Below are 20874 nucleotides of genomic sequence, written 5' to 3'. Positions count from 1 at the left end.
GCAAGGTGAGCAGTGTGAAACTACCAGCTGTTCCGTGGGAGAAAGATGAGGCTCTCTGCTCCCGTAAAGATTTACAGCCTCAGAAACCCTGTACAGGACCGCTATGAGTTGGAACAGACTCCACAGCACGTAACAACAACATATAAGGATAAGAAAAAAACATTGCTACAAAAACCATATAAACTTATATTAAACAAAACTATCAAAATGTGAAGATATGTTGCTCAATGTATCCTCCATAGGTGTACTGCTTCTGAAGACAGTATTTCCATCTCTCTAACTCTTCCCTTGTAAATTCCCTGCATCTTTTGATCTGCATCATGTCAAAACATCAGCTATGCCATTCTCCAGGGACACAAACAGTGTTCCTTTTAAATATTCTTTGAATCCTGAGAATAAAAACAACTCTGAAGGGGGAAGATTAGGGTTGTAAGGTAGATGGGGTACAATTTTCCCGAAGAAAAGTCTCATGTGACAGCCGTTGCTATCTGTGAAGAACGAGCAATTGTATTGTGGTGGGGAAAAAAATCCCTTGGTTCAACCTTTCTGTTTCTGTTTTATTGCTGTTTGTTTTTTATTTTTTTCTCACCAGTGCAGTTTTCATTGTACTTAAAGCTTCTTACTAATAAGCCACATAATCATCCTACGTCCTTCAATGAAATCTCTTAAGATTACCTTTTTGGAATCCCAAAAAACAGTGGCCAAAACCATCTGAACTGATATATCTGCCTTGAATTTAACTGATTATCTTACAATTCACTTTGCTTGGATCATTTTTGAAGGCAATCCCATAATGCTAAGATGGCTATTTTATTGAGAGACCTTGTCTGTAGCCATCTCCTGATAACAGAGGTATATCTAACTAAAGTTGGTTTGCAATAAACCTGTGCATCTATGAAATAGAATTCTAGTAGTAATATTTTTTTTAATTACTCTCATTTTTCACAGTGGGACCAACAATGGGCTCAAGCCTAACACTGATTGTGTGGTTGGCACAGGACTAGGCAGTGTTTAATTCGGTTGTTCATAAGATCACTATGAGTTGGAACTGACTCGATGGTACCTAACAACAACAACATTATCTACCAATAAAGCTTTCTGAATTCTTAAATCTGTTTAATGGTGTAGAATTTATTATAAAAAAAAGTATTTCAAGATCTTAAAGCACAATGGTGTCTGTGATAGGAAAATATCCAAACAACTCCAAGAAAGACCTGGGGTCCAGATGTGGTGCAATAAAATAAGCTGAACTGGTTAACTACAAGTCTGGGGATTTAAACCCACCAGCTGCTCCACAGGTACCCTATACAGGGTTGCTGTGAGTCAAAACCATCTCAATGACATTTAATAACAACAGAAATAACAAGGAAAACTAGTTAATATGACTATTATTCAAATGGATGGCCAAAACAATAAAGCCAATGACAAAAAAATTAAAGAATTTGGCTAACTTCTACAGTTTGATATTGGTCAAACAAGAAATCAAGATATACTGATGATTACTGGTGATTGGAATGTGAACAAGAGAAATAAGAAGCATTAGTAGTTGGAAAAATGGCTTTGATAATAGAATCGATGCTGGAGATCACATGATAGAATTTTGCAAGACTAATGACTTATTCATGAAAAATTCCTTTTTTGGTGCATAAATGGTGACTATGTCTGTGGACCCACCATACTTCTGTCAGCTTGTTGTACTGTGGTGGCTTATGAGTTGTTGTGATTCTGGAAGTTATGTCACCGGTATTTTAAATACCAGCAGGGTAAACCATGGTAGACATATTTCAGATGAAATTCCAGAGGAAGACAGACTAGAAAGAAGGAGTGACGAACTATTTCTGAATATTTAGTCACTGAAACCCATAGGAATAGCAAAGAAACACTATCAGATATAGTACTGGGAAATGAACCCCTGAGGTTGGAAGGCACTCAAAATCCAACTGGGGAAGAGCTGCCTCCTCAAAGTTGAGTTGACCGTGATGATGCGAATGGAGTAAAGCCTGTGGGAGTAAAGCCCTTGGGACCTTTATTTGCTGATGGGGCACAACTCAAAATGAAGAGAAACAGCTGTAAACAAATGTGTTGCATAAAACCTTTTTAAAGTGTTGAATAGCAAAGATATCAGCTTGAAGACTAAGGTGCGCCTGACCCAAGCCATGGTATTTTCAATAACCTCATCCGCATGCAAAAGCTGGACAGTGAATAAGGAAGATGGTAGAAGAATTAATGCTTTTGAGTTATGGTATTGGAGGAGAATACTGAAAGTGCCATGGGCTGCCAAAAGAACCAACAGATCTGTGTTGGAAGAAGTGCAGCCAGAGTGCTCCTTGGAGGCCAGGATGGCCAAACTTTGTCTCTCACTCATCCTTCGGACATATTGTCAGTAGGGACCAGTTTCTGGAGAAGGACATCATGTTTGGTAGGATGGAGGGTCAGAGAAAAAGAGGAAGATCCCCAGCGAGATGAATTGGCAAAGTGGCAGCATCAATGGTCTCAAGTGTGGCAATGATAGTGAGGTTGGTCCAGGATCAGGCAGTGTTTCGTTCTGCTGTGCATAAGGTTGCTATGAGTCAGTACCGACTCGATGGCACCTAACAACAACAACAACAAAAACAATGTTCGGGGACATCACCATATGGAATAAGCAGGCATCAAACTGACTACATTTGTGGTAGTCAGATGAAGAGATGATGAAAAAGTTCAAGTTCATTGCCTAAAACCAGTCCAGGGAGAAACTGTGGAACAGATTATTTGTTCATACGCAAGTTCAGCTGAAGCTGAAGGAAAGTAAAATAAATTTACAAGTGCCAAAATATAATCTTGATTATGTCTTACCTGAATTTAGAGATTATCTCAAGAACAATTTGATGCGTCAGATATTAATTACTGAAGTTCAGGAGAATTACAGAATGATACCAAGCACATCATATAGTCAGAAAGCAAAATGTTATTTAAAAGACAGGGAAGAGCTCTTCTGTGCTGCCTACGGAGGAGACGGCCATCTCGACCGGCATCATGGCTGCCCTTAGACCCCTGGTGAAGCCCAAGATTGTCAAAAAGAGGACCAAGAAGTTCATCCGGCACCAATCAGATCGTTATGTTAAAATTAAGCGTAACTGGCGCAAGCCCAGAGGCATTGACAACAGGGTGCGGAGAAGATTTCAGGGCCAGATCTTAATGCCCAACATTGGTTACGGGAGCAACAAGAAGACCAAACATATGCTGCCCAGTGGCTTCCGCAAGTTCCTGGTCCACAATGTCAAAGAGCTGGAGGTGCTGCTGATGTGCAACAAATCTTACTGTGCAGAGATTGCTCACAACGTCTCCTCCAAGAACTGTAAAGCTATCGTGGAAAGAGCAGCCCAGCTGGCCATCAGAGTCACCAATCCCAACGCCAGGCTGCACAGCGAAGAAAATGAATAGACAGCCTGTATTGGAGTTTTATTTGTGCTAAATAAAACCATGAAAGCGCTGCCATCTGGCATCTTTCTCTCCTTGGGTTTAATTTTCCAGTTTCTTAACAGATTGTTCTTTTCTGTTAACATTGGCATCTGTCATTTGCAGACACAGCATCTGATCCTGCTGCAGGACATCAGGCGCCCAGTCTTACCTTGACCAGCTCCAACTAGGCAGGGGCAGGGTTTGGGGAGGAGAACACAAGCCAACTAAGTCCTGATACTAATACCCTGCAGCCTTGAGCAAGTGCTCCTCCTTGGTCTCACTTGATTATGCCAGATCACAGTTGCCTCATGTGGTTCTTAGGAGGACTGAGAAAACGAACCTGGAAGACCTAGATGAATTTCTTCTGTCTTTTACACAGCAGGGTGGATGCCCAAACCCTCCTTATATATGACCAGTCCCCCCACCCTCACCCCCACTTCTTCACGCATGATTTAAGTTTCCCAAGGTGAGGGAAAATTTAACAAACTTTAGACAACAAAAGCTAGAATTTTGTATCATTGTATTGTATGCCATCAAGTTGATTGGGATTCATAGCGACCCTGCATAGGGTTTCTGAGGTCTCATCTGCAGAAATGCTGACTTTGAGGTTAGGAGCCTGACTCAAACCAGCTACGCTAAATATGGCATGTTAAAGACAGAAAGGTGAAGACAAAAGCTTATAGGATGTCCTGATCAGTCAAGGGAGGCTTTGAGAAGCTTGTGGGAAAACCTGGAAGCTTCCTCATACATCAGTGGTTATGATAAATAACACGCTTTTGTGGAATGCTCCCCCTGGCAGAACTTGACTTTTCAGACCTTTAGTTCCAATGGGAACTTGGAAGCAGCTTGGCTGTCTCTTACTGAAACATTTGTTGAATTCGTTGGTCATTTTCATAATTTCTTTTCAGTGCACTTGGGGGAATGTCCGGACGATAGTGGTCTAGCTAATAAGAAATTGTAGAATACATAGCAAGTAATTTAGGATTCTTTATTACTATCACCAAAAAAAAAAAAAAAACAAAAACAAACTTTGGCCTGTCTCTTGGTGTCCTCAGTACTAAAATCTAGAAATGACATGTTAAATTTCAAGACAAACCAGCTGGTCATGCCTGAAAACTGAGTTGTACTTCATGCTTTCTTGTTATCTCCCAGTGTGCTATGTGTTTAGAAATTAAAAACCATTCTGGTCTGTTCAAAAAAAAAAAAAAAAAAAAAGACAGGGAAGAAAGAAAAGACCAAATTAGATGTCAGAGAAGCTAAAACAACTAGAAGAAAAGAAGTAAAAGAGCTGAACAAACTATTTCAAAGGGCAGCTCAAGATGACAAAGTCAAGTATTATAATAAAATGTGTAAAGACATGGAGTCAGAAAGCCAAAAGGGAAGAACACACTCAGCATTTCTCAAGCTAAAAGAACTGAAGAAAAAAATTCAAACCTCAGGTTGCAATATTGAAGAATTCTATGGACAGACTATTGAATTAACATCAAAAGAAAAATGCAAATAATATACAGAGTCACTTTATCAAAAAGAATCTGTCCAAGTTCAAACATTTTAAGAGGTGGTATATGACCAAGAACCAATGGTACTATAGGAAGAAGTCCAAACTGTACTAAAGGCTGTGGGGGAAAAAAAAAAAAAAAAAAAACTCCAGGAATTATATTGTACCAACTGAAATATTTCAACAAACTGATGGATTTAGCAGATGCTCATTGGTCTATGATAAGAAATTTGAAAAACAGTTATCTGGAAAACAGATTACAGGAGACTCATATTTAAAAGAAAGATAATTCAATGGAATGTGAAAATCCTTGAACAATATAATTAATAATACATTCAAGGAAAAATTTGCTGAAGACAATTCAAAGATAGTCGCAATGGTACATTGACAGGGAGCAGCCAGAAATTCAGACAGATTTAGATGAGGATGTGGAGGGAAGGGTATCATTGTTAATGTTAGCTGTATATGAAGGTAGAGAATACCAGAAAGATGTTTATTTGTGCTTTATTAACTATGCAAAAGCATTAGACTGTGTGGATCATAACACACTATGGATAATATTGCACAGAATGGGTACTCTAGAACACTTAATTGTGGTCATGAGGAACCTGTACATAGTCCAAGAGATACTGATTGTTTAAATTCAGGAAAGTTGTATGCCAGGGTTGTATTCTTTCACCACACTTATTCAACATGTATGTTAAGCAAATAATCAGAGAAACTGGATTATAATAAACAGAAGGTGGCACTAGGATTAGAGGAAGACTCATCAAAAACCTGCGATATGCAGATGATCCAGTTTTGCTTTCTAGAAGTGAAGGGAATTGAAATACTTACTGATGAAGATCAAAGATTACAGCCTTCAGTTTGGATCACACCTCAATGTAAAGAAAATGAAAATCCTGGAGCAATAAATAACATCATTATAAATGGAGAAAAGAATGAAGCTGGCAAAGATTTCATTTTACTTGGAATCACTTTCAGTGGTCTCGGAAGCAGTAGGAGAGAAATCAAATGACATATTGCATTAGAAAATTCTGCTGCAAAAGATCTCTTTAAAGTATTCAAGTACAAATCTGTCACCTTGAGAAGGAAGGTGAAGCTGACCCAAACCTTGATATTTTCAACAACCTCATATGCATAGGAAAGCTGGATGATGGAAAAGGAAAACTACAGAAGAATGTATGCATTTGAATTATGATGTTGGCAAAGAATATTCAAAAAATCATTAATTGCCAGAACAAATCTGTTTTGGAAGAAGTACAGTTGGATTGCTCCATAGAAACAATGGCAAGAGTTCATCTTATGTACTTTGGACAAGTTGTCAAGAAGCATCAGTCCTTGGAGAAAGACATCATACTCGGTAAAATGGAATGTCAACAACATAAAGAAAGAACCCCAACAAAGTGTATTGACACAGTTACAGCAACAGTGAACTCACACATAACAACCGTTGTGAAGACGGTAGGATTGAGCAGTGGTATTTTCTATTGTATGTGAGGTTGCTATGATTTGGAAGTGACTGGAGAGCTCCTAATAACAACAACTACAACCACACTGTTTCAGTAGCTGTTTACTGGAATCCTCAAACTGTAAAATATGTCCAAACAAGACACACACATTAATTTTCATACAAGTTTGATTCCTATAACCCAAATAGAAACAATCCAAATATCCTTCATCAATTAAAGGATTAGCAAATATAGAACATTGCTCAGTAGAACACATATGAGCAATTAAAAGGAATGAAATATGTACCTATGACAATTTATTTCCAGATTATTATAATGATTTAAGGGGACCAAACACAGAAGAATGAATACTACATGATGCCAATTATGTGAATCTCTATAAGATAAAAGTGTAATTCATAGAAACAGATGATTAGCTGTTTCTTGAAACCAGGGATAATGTAGAGATTAAATGGAAAAGTCTCAAAAGGACATTTATGAAATGATCAAAATGTTTTATCAACTGTAGTGGTGAATACTCCCCAATAGTCTTTCAGTTTGTTGTACTCTGGTGGCTTGTGTGGCACTGTGATTCTGGAAGCTACACCAAGGATATTTTAAATACAAGCAGGGTCACCCATGGTGTATAGGTTTCAGCTGAGCTTCTAGATGAAGACAGACTAGGAATAAGGAGACACAGATTACTTCCAAATATTTAACCACTGAAAACCTTATGAATAGCAGTGGAACTGTGTCAGCAACAGAATACTGAATATTGAAACCAATGAAGAGAATCAGAATATTGTCAGATACAGTGCCAGAAGATGACACCTTAGGTTGGAAGGGGCTCAAAATACGACCGGTAAAGAGCTGTCTCATCAAAATAGAGTTGAACTTGATGACTTAAACAAAGTAAAGCTTTTGGGACCTTCATTTGCTGTAGGAGTACAACTCAAAATGAGGAGAAGCAGCCATAAATATCCATTAATAACTGGAACACTAAGTGTACTAAGTATTGAATCTAGGAAAATTGGAAATTGCCAAAAATGAAATGGAACACATAAAAATCAATATCCTAGCCATTAGTGAGCTGAAATGGACAGGCACTGACCATTCTGAACCTGACAATCCCATGGTTAACTATGCTGGGAATGACAAATTAAAAAGGAATGACGTTACATTCATCATCAAAATAAACCTATCAAGATCTGTCTTGAAGTACAATGCTGTATTTCCACGTGCCTGTAAGGAAGACCAGTGAATACAACTATTATTCAAATTTACACACCAACTACTAAAGCTAGTGATAATGAACTTGAAAAGTTCTACCAACTTTTTCAGTATGAAATTGATCAAACAAGCCATCAAGATGTATTGATAATTACTGGCGATTGGAATGCAGAGGTTACAAACAAAGAGGAAGAATCAATAGTCGGAAAATATGACCCTGGTGATAGAAATACGGCTGGAGATTGCATGATCAAAATTTGCAAGACTAATGTCTTCTTCATTCCAAATACCTTTTTAAACAACATAAAAGACAAGTATAAACAGGGACCTCACCATATGCTATACACAGAAATCAAATTGACTACATCTGTGGAAAGAGATGTTGGAAACATTCCATATCATCAACCAAAACAAAGCCATGGCAGAGTGTGGAACAGATCATCAGTTGCTCATAAGCAAGTTCAGGCAGATGTTGAAGAAAATGAAAACAATGCATGAGAGCCAAAGTGTGACCCTGGCCATATCCCACCTATATTTAGAGATCATCTGAAGAACAGATTTGGTGCATTAGACTCTAAAGACTGAAAACCAGAAGAGTTGTGGGATGACATCAAGAACATCATACAGCAAGAAAGCAATAGGTCATTAAGAAGACAAGAAAGAAGGAAACGTCCAAAATAGATGCCAGAAGAGACTCTGAAAGATGCTCTCCAGCATAAAGATGCTAAATCAAATGGAAGAAACAAAGAGGTAAAAGAGCTAAACAGAAAGTTTCAAAGGTCAGGTTGAAAAGAAAAAGTCAAATATTATAACGAAATGTACAACGACCTGGAGTTAGAAAACTGAAAGGGAAGAACACACTTACATTACTCAAGCTGATGGAACTGAAGAAAACATTCAAGCCTTGACTTGCAACACTGAAAGATTATTTGGGAAAATTACTTAATGATATAGAAGGCATCAAAAGAAAATGGAAGGAATACACAGAGTCACTGTACCAAAAAGAAACAGTGGATGCTCAACCATTTGAAGAAGTAGCATACAATCAAGGAGCCAATAATACTGAAGGAATAAGTCCAAAGTGTATTGAAAGCATTGGCAAAGAACAAAGCTCTGAGAATTGATGGGATATAAATTGAAATCTTTCAACAAACTGTAGTGGCACTGGAGGGACTCACCCATCTATGCCAAGAAATTTGGACAACTGACTGGAAGAGATCCATATCTATGCCTATTCCAAAGATAGGTGACCAAACACAATGCAGAAATCATCGAACAATAGCATTAATATTACATGTAAGTAAAACTTTTCAGACAATAAAATAGCTGCAACAGAATGTCAACAGCAAACTGCCATAAGCCCACCCTGGATTCAAGAGAGGATATGAAATAAGGGATATATATCATTGCTGAAGTCAGATGGATCTTGGATGAAAGCACAGAATACTAGAAAGATGTCTAGTTGTGCTGTATTGACTACAAAAAAGTTTGTGACTGTATCGATCATGACAAATTTTGGGTAAAAATGCAAAAAATTTGTATTCCAGAACACTTAATTGTGCTCAGGAAGAACCCATACATAGACCAAGAAAGAGTTATTCAAACAGAGCAAGGGGATATGGAACGGTTTAAAATCAGGAAAGTTGTGTCCCAGGGTAATAGTTTTTCACTCTATTTATTAAGTTTATATGCTTAGCAAATACTCGGAAGCTTGATTGATGAAATAGAAAGTGACATCAGGATTGAAGCAAGATTCATCAACAACCTGCAATATACCGATGACGCAATATTGCTTGTTGAAAAGGACTATGGCTTGAAATACCTAATGATAAAATGAAAGACCAAAGCCTTCAGTATGGATTGTATCTCAAGGAAAACAAAAATCCTCACAATTTGCCCAATAAATAACATCACACTTTATGATGCTACAGGATAATAACTGGACCAGAAGGTTGGTTTGAACTGCAATGTTGGCAGATTAAACTCAGGCCACTTCTTGAAAACACTTTATAGGGTCACTATGAGTTAGAACTGATTCAACAGCACTTAACAGCAACAGCAAAACAGTGGAGCAAAGACTGAAATTGTCAAAGACTTCATTTTACTTGGATCCGCAATCAACACACATGGAAGCAGCAGTCAAGAAATCAAATGATGTATTGCATTAAGCATACACATCACAGTGTTCATGGGAAATATAACAATTTGAGGATTGAGGTGTGCCTGACCCAAGCCATAATATTTTCAATAACCTAATATGCATGTGAAAGTTTGATAATGAATTGGAAAAATCATAGAAGACTTGATGCATTTGACCTATGGTGGTGAAGAAGAATATTGAAAGTACCAGGGACTGCTAGAAGAACAAATATGAGTTGGAAAAACATACAGCCAGAATGCTTCTTAGAAGCCAGAATGGTAAGACTTTGTGTCTCATACTTTGAATATACTATCCAGAGGGACCAGTCTCTGGAGAAGGACATTTTGCTTGCTAAAGTGGAATGAAAGCAAAAATATGGAAGACCCCTATGAGACTGATTGGCACAGTGGCAGCTGCAATGAACTCAAGCATAACAACAGTTATGAAGATGGCACAGTACCAGGCAGAGCTTCATTCTGTTGTGCTTAGAGTTAGTATGTGTCAGAACCTGAAAGGCGGCACCCAATAGCAGCAAGGAAATATTCTATACCCTTTACTAATTTTATCACTTTTAAAATAAAAGTATGTATGAAGTAAAGGATATTATCAGCATTTTCTAAAGGCGAAGCTGGAATTCAGACCGTGTATGTTGACTATTTAAGGAACTGCAAAGTCAGCAGTTTGAATTTTCCCAGTGCTCTGCAGGAGAAAGATGTGGATTTCTGTTTCTGTAAAGATCTATAGCCTTGGAAATTCTATACAGAATCACAATGAATCAGAACTATTGGATGGTACCCAACCACCACCAACATTGAATATTCCAGATGATACAACCAGGAAAGTAAAATCAGGATTAAAATCCAGCCAGCCTTACTGTAAGACTACATTTGCTCCATTACAACCATTTTAAGTTCACTATCTAGTTATAAATTGTTGTTGTTGTCGTTGTTGTGTGCCATGGAGTCGGTTCTGACTCATAGCGACCCTGTAGAGGGTTTCCGAGGCTGTAAATCTTTACGGGAGCAGAAAGCCTCATCTTTCTCCCACGGAGCAGCTGGTAGTTTCGAACTGCTGACCTTGCTGTTTGCAGCCCAATTCGTAACCACTACGCTACCAGAGCTCCTTAGTTATAAATTAGGCTTTCTCAAATTAAATAGATGATAGAAAACATTTTTATTGATATTAGAAGGATCTGATCAATTCAGAAAAAGTGTTCTACCTAATGATGATACCACTGGAAATCTTTTATAATTTTTCATAAGACAACTTGTACCAAGTCATGCTCTTTAGTTAGAAGATTACCTTTCCTTCATCACACATTATTTAGTGCAGACATTGGACTCATACAAGTCTCCTGATGCCTAGTAAAATACATTGAAAAGGTGGGTGGTGATGAAGGGAATTCTATTACTATAAAAATAAACATAAGATAATAAAACAGTCTGACATTCCCATCAAATGATAAGAGATTCAGGATGTCTTTATGCTGGAAATTATTATCATTATTATTATTGATGAGCTATGATATCAAGCATCACTTAACACCTAAATATCTTAACATATAATGAAATATGTACAAATCATCTTATAAAAGTCTGCTAATCACTGCATAAGCGTTCTTGTTGTATTCACTTCTTAGTTTCTTGAGACTAATCAGCCATCGCCTCCAGTGATCAAGTAAGAAACATCCAAATAACAAATATATCTTACAGACATTACAGCAGCCTTTAAAAACTTGAAGTTTATTGATTTTACTGAAATATGATGGATATGGGAAGCTTCATTAATTCTTGAGAGGCCAGGAAAAAAAAAAAATGTGTTATTGCTTTTAGGTACATAGGAACTGAAAGTTTTTAAATACCAACGTGCTTCAGAATATATATCAAGATAAAAATCAATGTCTTTCAGGTTAATCTCCATTTATTGTAGTGAGTGGTTCTCTAAGTGTGCCCCTAAACCTTCTAATTCAGACTAAAAAGCATTACATTCAATCTGCTCAACTCTTTCATAAGAGTTAAATTATAAAATGTATTGAATTTAGCTTTGAAATGAGAGCACTGAAATTGATTAGAAGACTGTCTTATCAGGAAAGATTAAAGGGAATACATATTTACAGACAAGCTGAAGGGGAAATAGGTTAATTTGCACACATTTCTCAATGGAGCAAATGTCAGAGTAAAAGAGGAATTATTTATTTTGGTCCATGTTATTATGCAGTTGGGAGAACTACAGTGAAATACAGGAAAGGGTATTTGGGGGGGAAGTTTGAATGGCATATTAGATATGGACTTTGAAGGGGAGTGGTAAAACAAAAATTGACTGGTCTTATTCTAAGGAACATGTTACATTTACTCAAAGGAGTGGGCAGAAAACAGATTATGTGTTAGGCTTTTCATTTCTACAATTTATACAACAATTTTTCACCAGTGCTCTTCAAAGATCTTCTGTGGGTGTTTATTCTAGATTTCACTTAGATGCATCCAACAACAAAACCGACTATAACAACAAAACAAAGTATGACAAAAATAGGCCTGCTACATTAAATATATCAGTGTAAAGGATCACATCAGGATTGAAAACTAAAGGAGCTTTAGCATTTGTGTTTTGTGGTCCCAAGACAAAGAAGAGATGAAGAAAGGAAATAATAATAATAAATCATAATACAAACTGTGGCAACAATAGTGATAGTGATTAATAGTTTCAAATTCCATAAGCCAATATGACCAGGAGTGAGAAAGCAATATTAGAATCCTCATGGAATTCACTTCATGGACTTCTCATAGGATGAGTATGAGTTGCATTCTTTGTTAGTCTGTGCGGCACTGTAGAATAAACACTGGACTGCTAACCAAGAAGTCGCAGTTCAAACTTACCAGCTGCTCCTTGGAAAGCCTTTACAGAGTCGCTTTGAATCAGAACTGACCTAACAGCACCTAACAACAACAACCTGATCTTTAAACAAGAGACTTGGTGGGACTATGGAATAAGCATTGGACTGCTAATCACAGGGTCAATGGTTCAAATCCACCAGTCACTCCACAGGACAAAGATGAGGTTGTTTGCTCCCATAAAAAAACTTTGTTCTAGAAAATTTATATGGGGTCTCTATGAGTCAAAATCAACTAGATGATGGTGATTTTTTGTTGTTGTTGTTTATTTGTTTTTTGAGGGGGGCATTTAAATGAATGCTAAAGGTGCCAAAGCAGTCCTGGCGTAGCACTGTGGGTTAAAGTGCCAGACTGCAAAGCTGTTTGACCTGCAAGGTTGGCAGTTCAAGCTCACCAGCTGCTCCTCAGAAACCCTATACTGGGCCGCTATGGGTCAGAACCAACTTGATGGCACTTAACAACAACAATAAAGGTTGCCAAAATGTTGACTACTTAAACATGATGAATGGTGTTGATGTTAAGTGATGCTAAGTAAATTCTGACTCATAAAGACCCTGCAAAGGATTGACTGGCTAGTGATTATGAGCCACAGATCTGGCAGTTCAAACCAGTGCTTAATCTATAGGGCAACACCAGGACTCCAAACATGATGAATGTTGTTGTTATGTACTGTTGAGTTGGTTCCAACTCATAGCGACCCTGTATCAGGTTTACAAGGAGCAGTTATTGAGTTTGAAGTGCCACCTTGCAATTCTAACTGATCTTTCAGTCTAGTGCTTATCCTTTAGCATCACACAAGAATATTGTCAGATATAGTAGTGCCTTAAGATGAGCCCTTCCAGTTGGAATACACTTAAAATACATCTGGGGAAGAGTTGCCTACTCAAAGTAGAGTTCACCCTGGTGATGTGAGTGGAATAAAGCTTTGGGGACCTTCCTTTGCTGGTAAGATACAACTCAAAATGAGGAGAAAAAGCTGCAAACTTCCATTAGCAATTGGAATATGAAATGCACGAAGAATGAATCCAGGAAATTAGAAGTTCTCAAAAATAAAACTGAACACATAAATATTGATATCCTAGGCATTAGTGAGCTGAAATGGACTGGTATTGGTCATTTTGTATCTGATAATCACATGGTTTACTTTGCTAGGAATGACTAACTGAAGAGGAATGATGTACCACTCACTCATAATCAAAAGTACCATGTCAAGATCTTTCTTGAAATATAATGCTATATTTGATAGGATAATATCCATATGTCTACAATGCAGATCAGTTAATACCATTATTATTCAAATTTACACACAAAACACTAAATCCAGTGATGACGAAACTGAATAATTCTACCAACTTTTTTAGTCTGAAATTGATCAAACATGAAATGAAGATGTATTGATAATTACTGAAGATTGGAATGCAAAGATTGGAAATGAAGAAGGATCAGTAGTTTGAAAACATGGCTTAAGTGACAGAAATTATGCCAGAGGCAGTATGATTTTGCAAGACCAAGGATTTCTTCATTGGAAATACCTTTCTTAAACAGCATAAAGGATGATTATACATGTAGACTTCACCAGATGAAATACACAGAAATCACACTGACTACATTTGTGGATAGAGATGATGGAACAAGACTACTGGCAGACTGAGGAACAGAAAATCAATTGTTCATATGCAAGAACAGACTGGAGCTGCAGAAAAGTAACACAAGTCCATGATAGCCAAAATATAACCTTGAACATATCCCAACTAAATTTAGAGATCATCTGAAGAACAGATTTGATGCAGTAGACACTAATGAAGGAAAACCACAATAGTTGTTGGATGACATCAAGAACATCATTATGAAGAAAGCAAAGGGTCCTTAAGAATATAAGGAAGAAAGAAAAGACTAAAATGAATGTCAGAAGAGACTCTGAAATTTGCTCTCCAGTGTGTTGTTAAGTGCCGTCGAGTCGGTCCCGACCCATAGCGACCCTGTATAGGGTTTCCGAAGAGCAGCTGGTGAGCTTGAACTGCCAACCTTGCAGTTCAAACGGCTTTGCAGTCTGGATCATTAACCCCGAGCATCACACCTGGTAGAGATGCTAAAACCAATGGAAAAAATGAGGAGGTAAAAAGAGTTGAAAAGAAAGTTTCAACAGGCAGCTTGAGAAGACAAATTCAAATATTACAATGAAATATGCCAAGATCAAAAATTACAAAATCAAAATGGAAGAACACACTCAGCATTTTTCATATTTTAAGAACTGAGGAAAAACTTCAAGCCTAGACCTGCAATACTGAAGGATACTTTTTACAAAATTTTGAATGATACAGGAAACATCAAAAGAAGATGAAAGGTAAGTACAGAGTCGCTGTACCAAAAAGAAATGGTTGATTCAACCATTTTAAGAAGTGAAATGCAACAAGATACAATGGCACTGCAGGAAGTACTGTAATGTGCACTGAAGCCACTGGCGAAGAACAAGGCTCCAGAAATTGATAGAATACAAATTGAAATATTTCAACAAACTGATGACGCACTGGAGACACTCACTCTACTATGCCAAGAAAGTTGGAAGACAGCTACCTCATCAGCTGATTGGAATAAATCCATAGTTGTTCCCATTACAAAGAAAGGTAACTCAATGAAATGCAGAAATCCTAGGACAATATCATTAATATCACGTGAAAGTAAAATTTTGCTAAAGATCAATAAAAAATGATTACAACCGTATATTAACCGGGAACTGCTAGATGTTCAAGCTGGATTGAAATGAGGAACATCATTGTTGACAACAGATATGTCTTGCCTGAAAACAGAGAATACCAGAAAGATGTTTACTGTGCTTTATGTGACTATGCAAAGACTTTCCACTGTGTGGCTCATTACAAGCTATGGACAACAGTGCAGAACATGAGGATTCTAGAACACTTAATTATGCTAATGAGGAACCTGTACATACTCCAAAAGGCAGTCATTTGAACAGAACAAAGTAATATTGAATAGTTTAAAATTAGGAAATGTGTGTGCCAAGGTTGTATTCTGTCACCATACTTATTCAATATGTATGCTTAGCAAATAATCTGAGAAGATGGATTATATGAAGAAGGACACAGCATCAGGATTTGAGGAAGGCTCATTATCAACCTGAAATATGCAGATGATATAACCTTACTTTTTGAAATTGAAGAGGACAAAAAATATTTACTGACAATGATCACTATGGGATGCACCTCAATGTAAATAAAACAAAAGTCCTTACTACTTAACCAGTAAATTACACATCATGATAAATGAAGAAAATTTTGAAGTGGTCAAAAACTTCATTTTTCTTGGATAAACCATCAACAATCATGAAAGGAGTAGTCAAGAATCAAATGACATACTGCATTAGGCAAATCTGCTGCACAAGAAGTCCCCAGTATTAAAGAGCAAAAGTGTCACTTTGAGGACGAAAGTGTGCCTGACTCAAGACTTGGTAGTTTCAATAGCCTTTTATGCACATGAAAGTTGGACAATGAATAAGAAATACCATAAAAAATGGACTTCCAGTAGAACAAATAAATCTGTATTAGAAGATAGTACAGCCAGAATGCTCCTTAGAAGTCAGCAAGATGAGACGTTGCCTCTTATACTTCAGGCATATTATCAGGAAGGACAAGTCCTTTCAGAAAGACATCATACTTGGGAAAATTGAGGGTCAGCTAAAAAGAGGAAGACCTCCAATAGATGAGCTGATAAAGTGGCAGCAGAAATGGGTTCAGGCTTTACATTGATTATGAAGTTGGCACAGGACAGGGCACTGTTTCATTCTGTTGTGCTTAAGGTCACTATGTATTGGAACTGACTCAATGGCACCTAACAACAAGTTTACCATAGGCTGTATCAATGCAGGAAAAGTCTATGCCCATTACAGGCCTGAAAGGTAAAGACAGCCAGTCAGAAGACAGACTGGTTTGATCACTGGTGACAATATAGGTTCACATTATGAGTGGAAGTGGGGAAAATGCATCACTAAAGAGACAGATTGAGAGGGAAGAGGAAGGGCCGACTGCTCTGACGTTAGGAAATTGTGTGGACTCCAGAGCCTAGAGACTCTGAACTAGCCCACAAGGGCTAAACCTGAGAAAGAGAGGGAGGGGTCAGTTAGTTTGAAGTTAAATGAGGTCTGTGTGGAGTCATTTGACCTAGGAAGTATGGATGGAGCTGAATTGTCTAGAACATGACAGAAAAAAAAAAGGAAGAGATGTTTGATACTCTTCTTGTTGTTAGGTGCCATCGAGTCAGTATCAACTCATAATGACCCTATGCACAACAGAATGAAACACTGCCCAGTCCTTGGCCGACCTCACAATCATTGCTACATCTGAGCCCATCGCTTCCGCCACTATGCCAATCCATCCCATTGAGGGTCTGCCTCTTTTTCTCTGACCTTCCACTTCACCAAATATGATATCCTTCTGCAGTGACTTGTCCCTCCTGACAACATGTCCAAAGTATGAGAGACGAAGTCTGGCCATCCTGGCTTCCAAGGTACACTCTGGCTATAATTCTTCCAGCACAGATCTGTTTGTTCTTTTGGCAGTCCATGGTACTTTAAATATTCTCCTTCAATGCTATAGCTCAAATGCATGGATTCTTCTACAGTCTTCCTTATTCAGTGTCTAATGTTCTCATTCTAACTTCAGCTAAGAAAGTGTAACTATATATGAGGCTACTGAAAATAGCATGGCTTGGGTCATGTATATTAGTCCTTGAACTGACATCTTTGCTCTTGAATGCTTTAAAGAAGACTTGTGCAGCAGATCTGCCTAATGCAGTACATCTTTTGATTTCTTGGCTGCTGCTTCCATGAATGTCAATGGTTGCTCTGAGCAAAATGAAGTCTTTGACCGCTTCAATCTTTTCTCCATTTATATGGATGTTGTCCATTAGTCCAGTTGTGAGGAACTCTGTTTTCTTTACATTGAGATGCAATCCATACTGAAGGTTGTGGTCTTTTATCTTCATCAGCAAGTATTTTAAGTCCTCTTCACATTCAGCAAGCAAGATGATATCATCTGCATATCACAGGTTGTTAAAGAGTCTTCCTCCAATCCTGATGCCATGTTTTTCTTCTCATAATCCAGCATCTCTGATTAATGCAAATAAGTGTTAGGTGAGTAGAGAAGGTTGAGAAAGGAATGTTTTGGTGCTCATTTTTGTAATACTTACTTTGCTTGGATCCACAATCAACACTCATGGAAACATTACAGAAACCTGCTACAAAAGAACTCTTCAAAGCATTCAAGAGCCAAGATACCAGTTTGAGGATTGAGGTGTGCATGACCCAAAGCATGGTAATTTAAATTGCTTCATAGGCATGTGAAAGTTGGATAACGCATAAGGCAGACCGTAGAAGAATTAATGTATTTGAACTATGGTGTTGGAATATAATAGTGAAAATACCAAGCACTGACAGAAGAAAAAGCAAGTCTGTGTTGGAAGATGTATAAACAGAACAGTCCTTAGAAGTAAGGATAGCAGGACTTCATCACTCACATCTTGGATGTAGTATCAGGAAGTATCAGTCCCTGGACAAGGACATCATGCTTAGTAAAATGGAGGGTCAGTGAAATAGGTAGACCCTCAAGGAAATAGAGCGATGCAGTGGCAGCAGCAGTGGGCTTAAGTCTAGTACAATTGTAAGGACTGTGTAGAACCGGGCAGTGTTTTGTTCTGGTGTGTATGAGGTTGCTATGAGTTGGAACTGGCTTGGTGGCACCTAGCAACAACAACAATAATAACATATTTAAAAGACAACGTGTTTAGAGTAAGATTAGGGAATTCTGAATTAAAAACAAAAACAACTGTCAAGGGATTAATTCCTACTCACAATAACTATATATGTGGTATGTTCAATAGAACTGCTTCATTGGGTTCCCACGGCTATGACTTAGATTACCAGGAGTATCTTCTTAGATGTCCCAGAGTGGGTTCAAACCTTTTGTCTGGTAGTGAAATGCTTAACTATTTCTACCACCCAGGGACTCCCCCCATTTGCACTGTTATTGTGTGCCTTCTTTCACAAGCCGACTGGCGTAGCTCTTTTTAAATCTTCATGGAAGCAGACTATCTCACCTTTCTCCTATGCGGCAGTTGGTGGGTTTGAACTCTTAAACTTTTAACAGCCAAGTGCTTAACTACTGCATCACCACGGATCTTGCAACATCTCCCTAGTCTTTCTAAATGGCCAACTTTTATGTGGTATCCTGTTTATGGAGTCCTGGCACTGTAGGATAAGCAATGAATTGCAAGGTCAGTGTGAACCACAAGGTTGGCAGGCAGTTCAAACTCCTCAGAAACCCTATACAGGGTCGCTATGAGTAGTAACCAACTTGACAGCACTTAATAACAACAACATTGTACATGCAGGCAGTACACAGTATACTGGCAAACATAACGAACCTGCTGTGGGTTTTGAGGTATATACAATTATTGGAACTGATCCCGAAAGATACTTTATAATTGTTACAATTCATATGCATAGGAAATACTTTTCACTTCTTTCATTTTCAAAGGCACAAAATGGTACTTAACCACACACCTGTCATGTACCCATGCTCACTGTTACATAATTGGTATAGTCACAAGGATAGGGTCATTGGGACATTGAGACTATGGTGGAATTTGACAATTATATACAATTACCACTTGTTTTCATCTTGATTAGTAAGGTTTCCAGAATGTTACAGTGGGTTGCTTACTAAGTCAATTATTCCTTTCCCAAACTGGACAACTTCACTGAACTTCAGGAATTGTTTTAATGTTTCATTGTCAAACTATGTTTAACAGGCTGCTTTATACTTCATTAATCATCTGCATAGAAAGAAATCATAAAACTGGGAAGCTTTTTTTTTTTTTTTTTTTTTGTCAACCATAGATGAATGAAATCTCTTAGCCCTTGGTTCCAACTACACAACATGATACAAGTTGGAAAGGAAGACAGACTCATTGCTTTTTGGCTCCAAATATCTTCATTGCTGGCTGCTGTAAAAGAAGTATGTTGTCAGCAGGCAGAAACTGATAGGGATACATAAGCTGTTTTGGCAAGTGTTTTTACATTTGGCCTTTTCCAGTTGCTGCATGAAGATGATGAAAGGCCCCAAATAAATTAACTTTTTTTTTTTTCCCTTTCCTACCTTAAAACCAATAGAAATATAGTACAAATGGAAACAAGACGCAAAGATGGAAGCAAACAATTACAAAAAAGGATCACTGAGAGAATAAGGGTAACTATGGCAACTAAACAATCTGCCCCTGGTGTGGCGTTATAGGATAAGCACTGGACTGCTGACGGCAAGGTCAGCAGTTCAAACCCACCAGGTGCTCTCAGAAACCCTAAAGAAGTTCGCAATGTCTCAAAATTAACTCAGCAACATACAACATACATACTTTTATTGTAGCTAAGTGCCACTGAGTCAGTTCCAACTCAAGCAACAATTTTTAGGGTTTCCAAAGAGTGGCTGGTGGGTGTGAATCTCTGACCTTGGGGCTAACAGTATGGTGCCAGCCAGGACTCTACATACAAACATAAATACATTGTTATTTTTGTTAAGTGCCACTGAGATGGTTCAGATTCATAGCGACTCTGTATCAGGTTGTTGAGGAGCGGTAGGTGGGTTTGAATCGGCAACCCTCAGGTTCAAATCGACCTTGAGGTCCAGTGCATTATCCTACAGTGCCCGATAAGAATTCCACATACATAAGTTATTAAAAAGTAATTCACTACATGTTATTAAGTGGAAACTATATATTATGCTTCTTGGCTTATTTGCTTATTGTACAGATTGAATACATATGGTGAAATATGTACTGCTCTTTGGATTTTAAACCATACAATATCTCCTTGTCTTGTTTGAACAAATGCCTATTGGTTTATGTACAGGTTCCACATGAGTACAATTAAGTATTCTGAAATTCCTATTCTTTGTAATGTTAACTATGTTGCTGTTTTTAGGTGCCATCTAGTTGGTACCAACTCACAGCAACCCTATGCATAACAGAAGGAAACACTGCCCAGTCCTAGGCCAACCTCACAATTGTTGTCACGCTTGAGCCCACTGATGCTGCCACTTTGCCAATCTATCTCGCTGGGGGTTTTCCTCTTTTCCTCTGACCCTCCACCTTACCAAACACGATATCCTTTCTCCAGCGACTGGTCCTTCTTGACAATATGTCCGAAGTATGAGAGATGAA

At 37.9% G+C, this 20874-nt stretch overlaps 1 pseudogene; it reads left to right on the top strand.

Moving 5' to 3' along the window:
- Positions 1–3015: 3015 nt before the first annotated feature.
- Positions 3016–3423, top strand: LOC102817392 (annotated as a pseudogene).
- Positions 3424–20874: the final 17451 nt, after the last annotated feature.

This window comes from Chrysochloris asiatica, unplaced genomic scaffold (genome assembly GCF_000296735.1).
Source record: "Chrysochloris asiatica unplaced genomic scaffold, ChrAsi1.0 scaffold00075, whole genome shotgun sequence".
Taxonomy (NCBI): domain Eukaryota; kingdom Metazoa; phylum Chordata; class Mammalia; order Afrosoricida; family Chrysochloridae; genus Chrysochloris; species Chrysochloris asiatica.
This window is presented reverse-complemented; position numbering and strand designations above follow the sequence as displayed.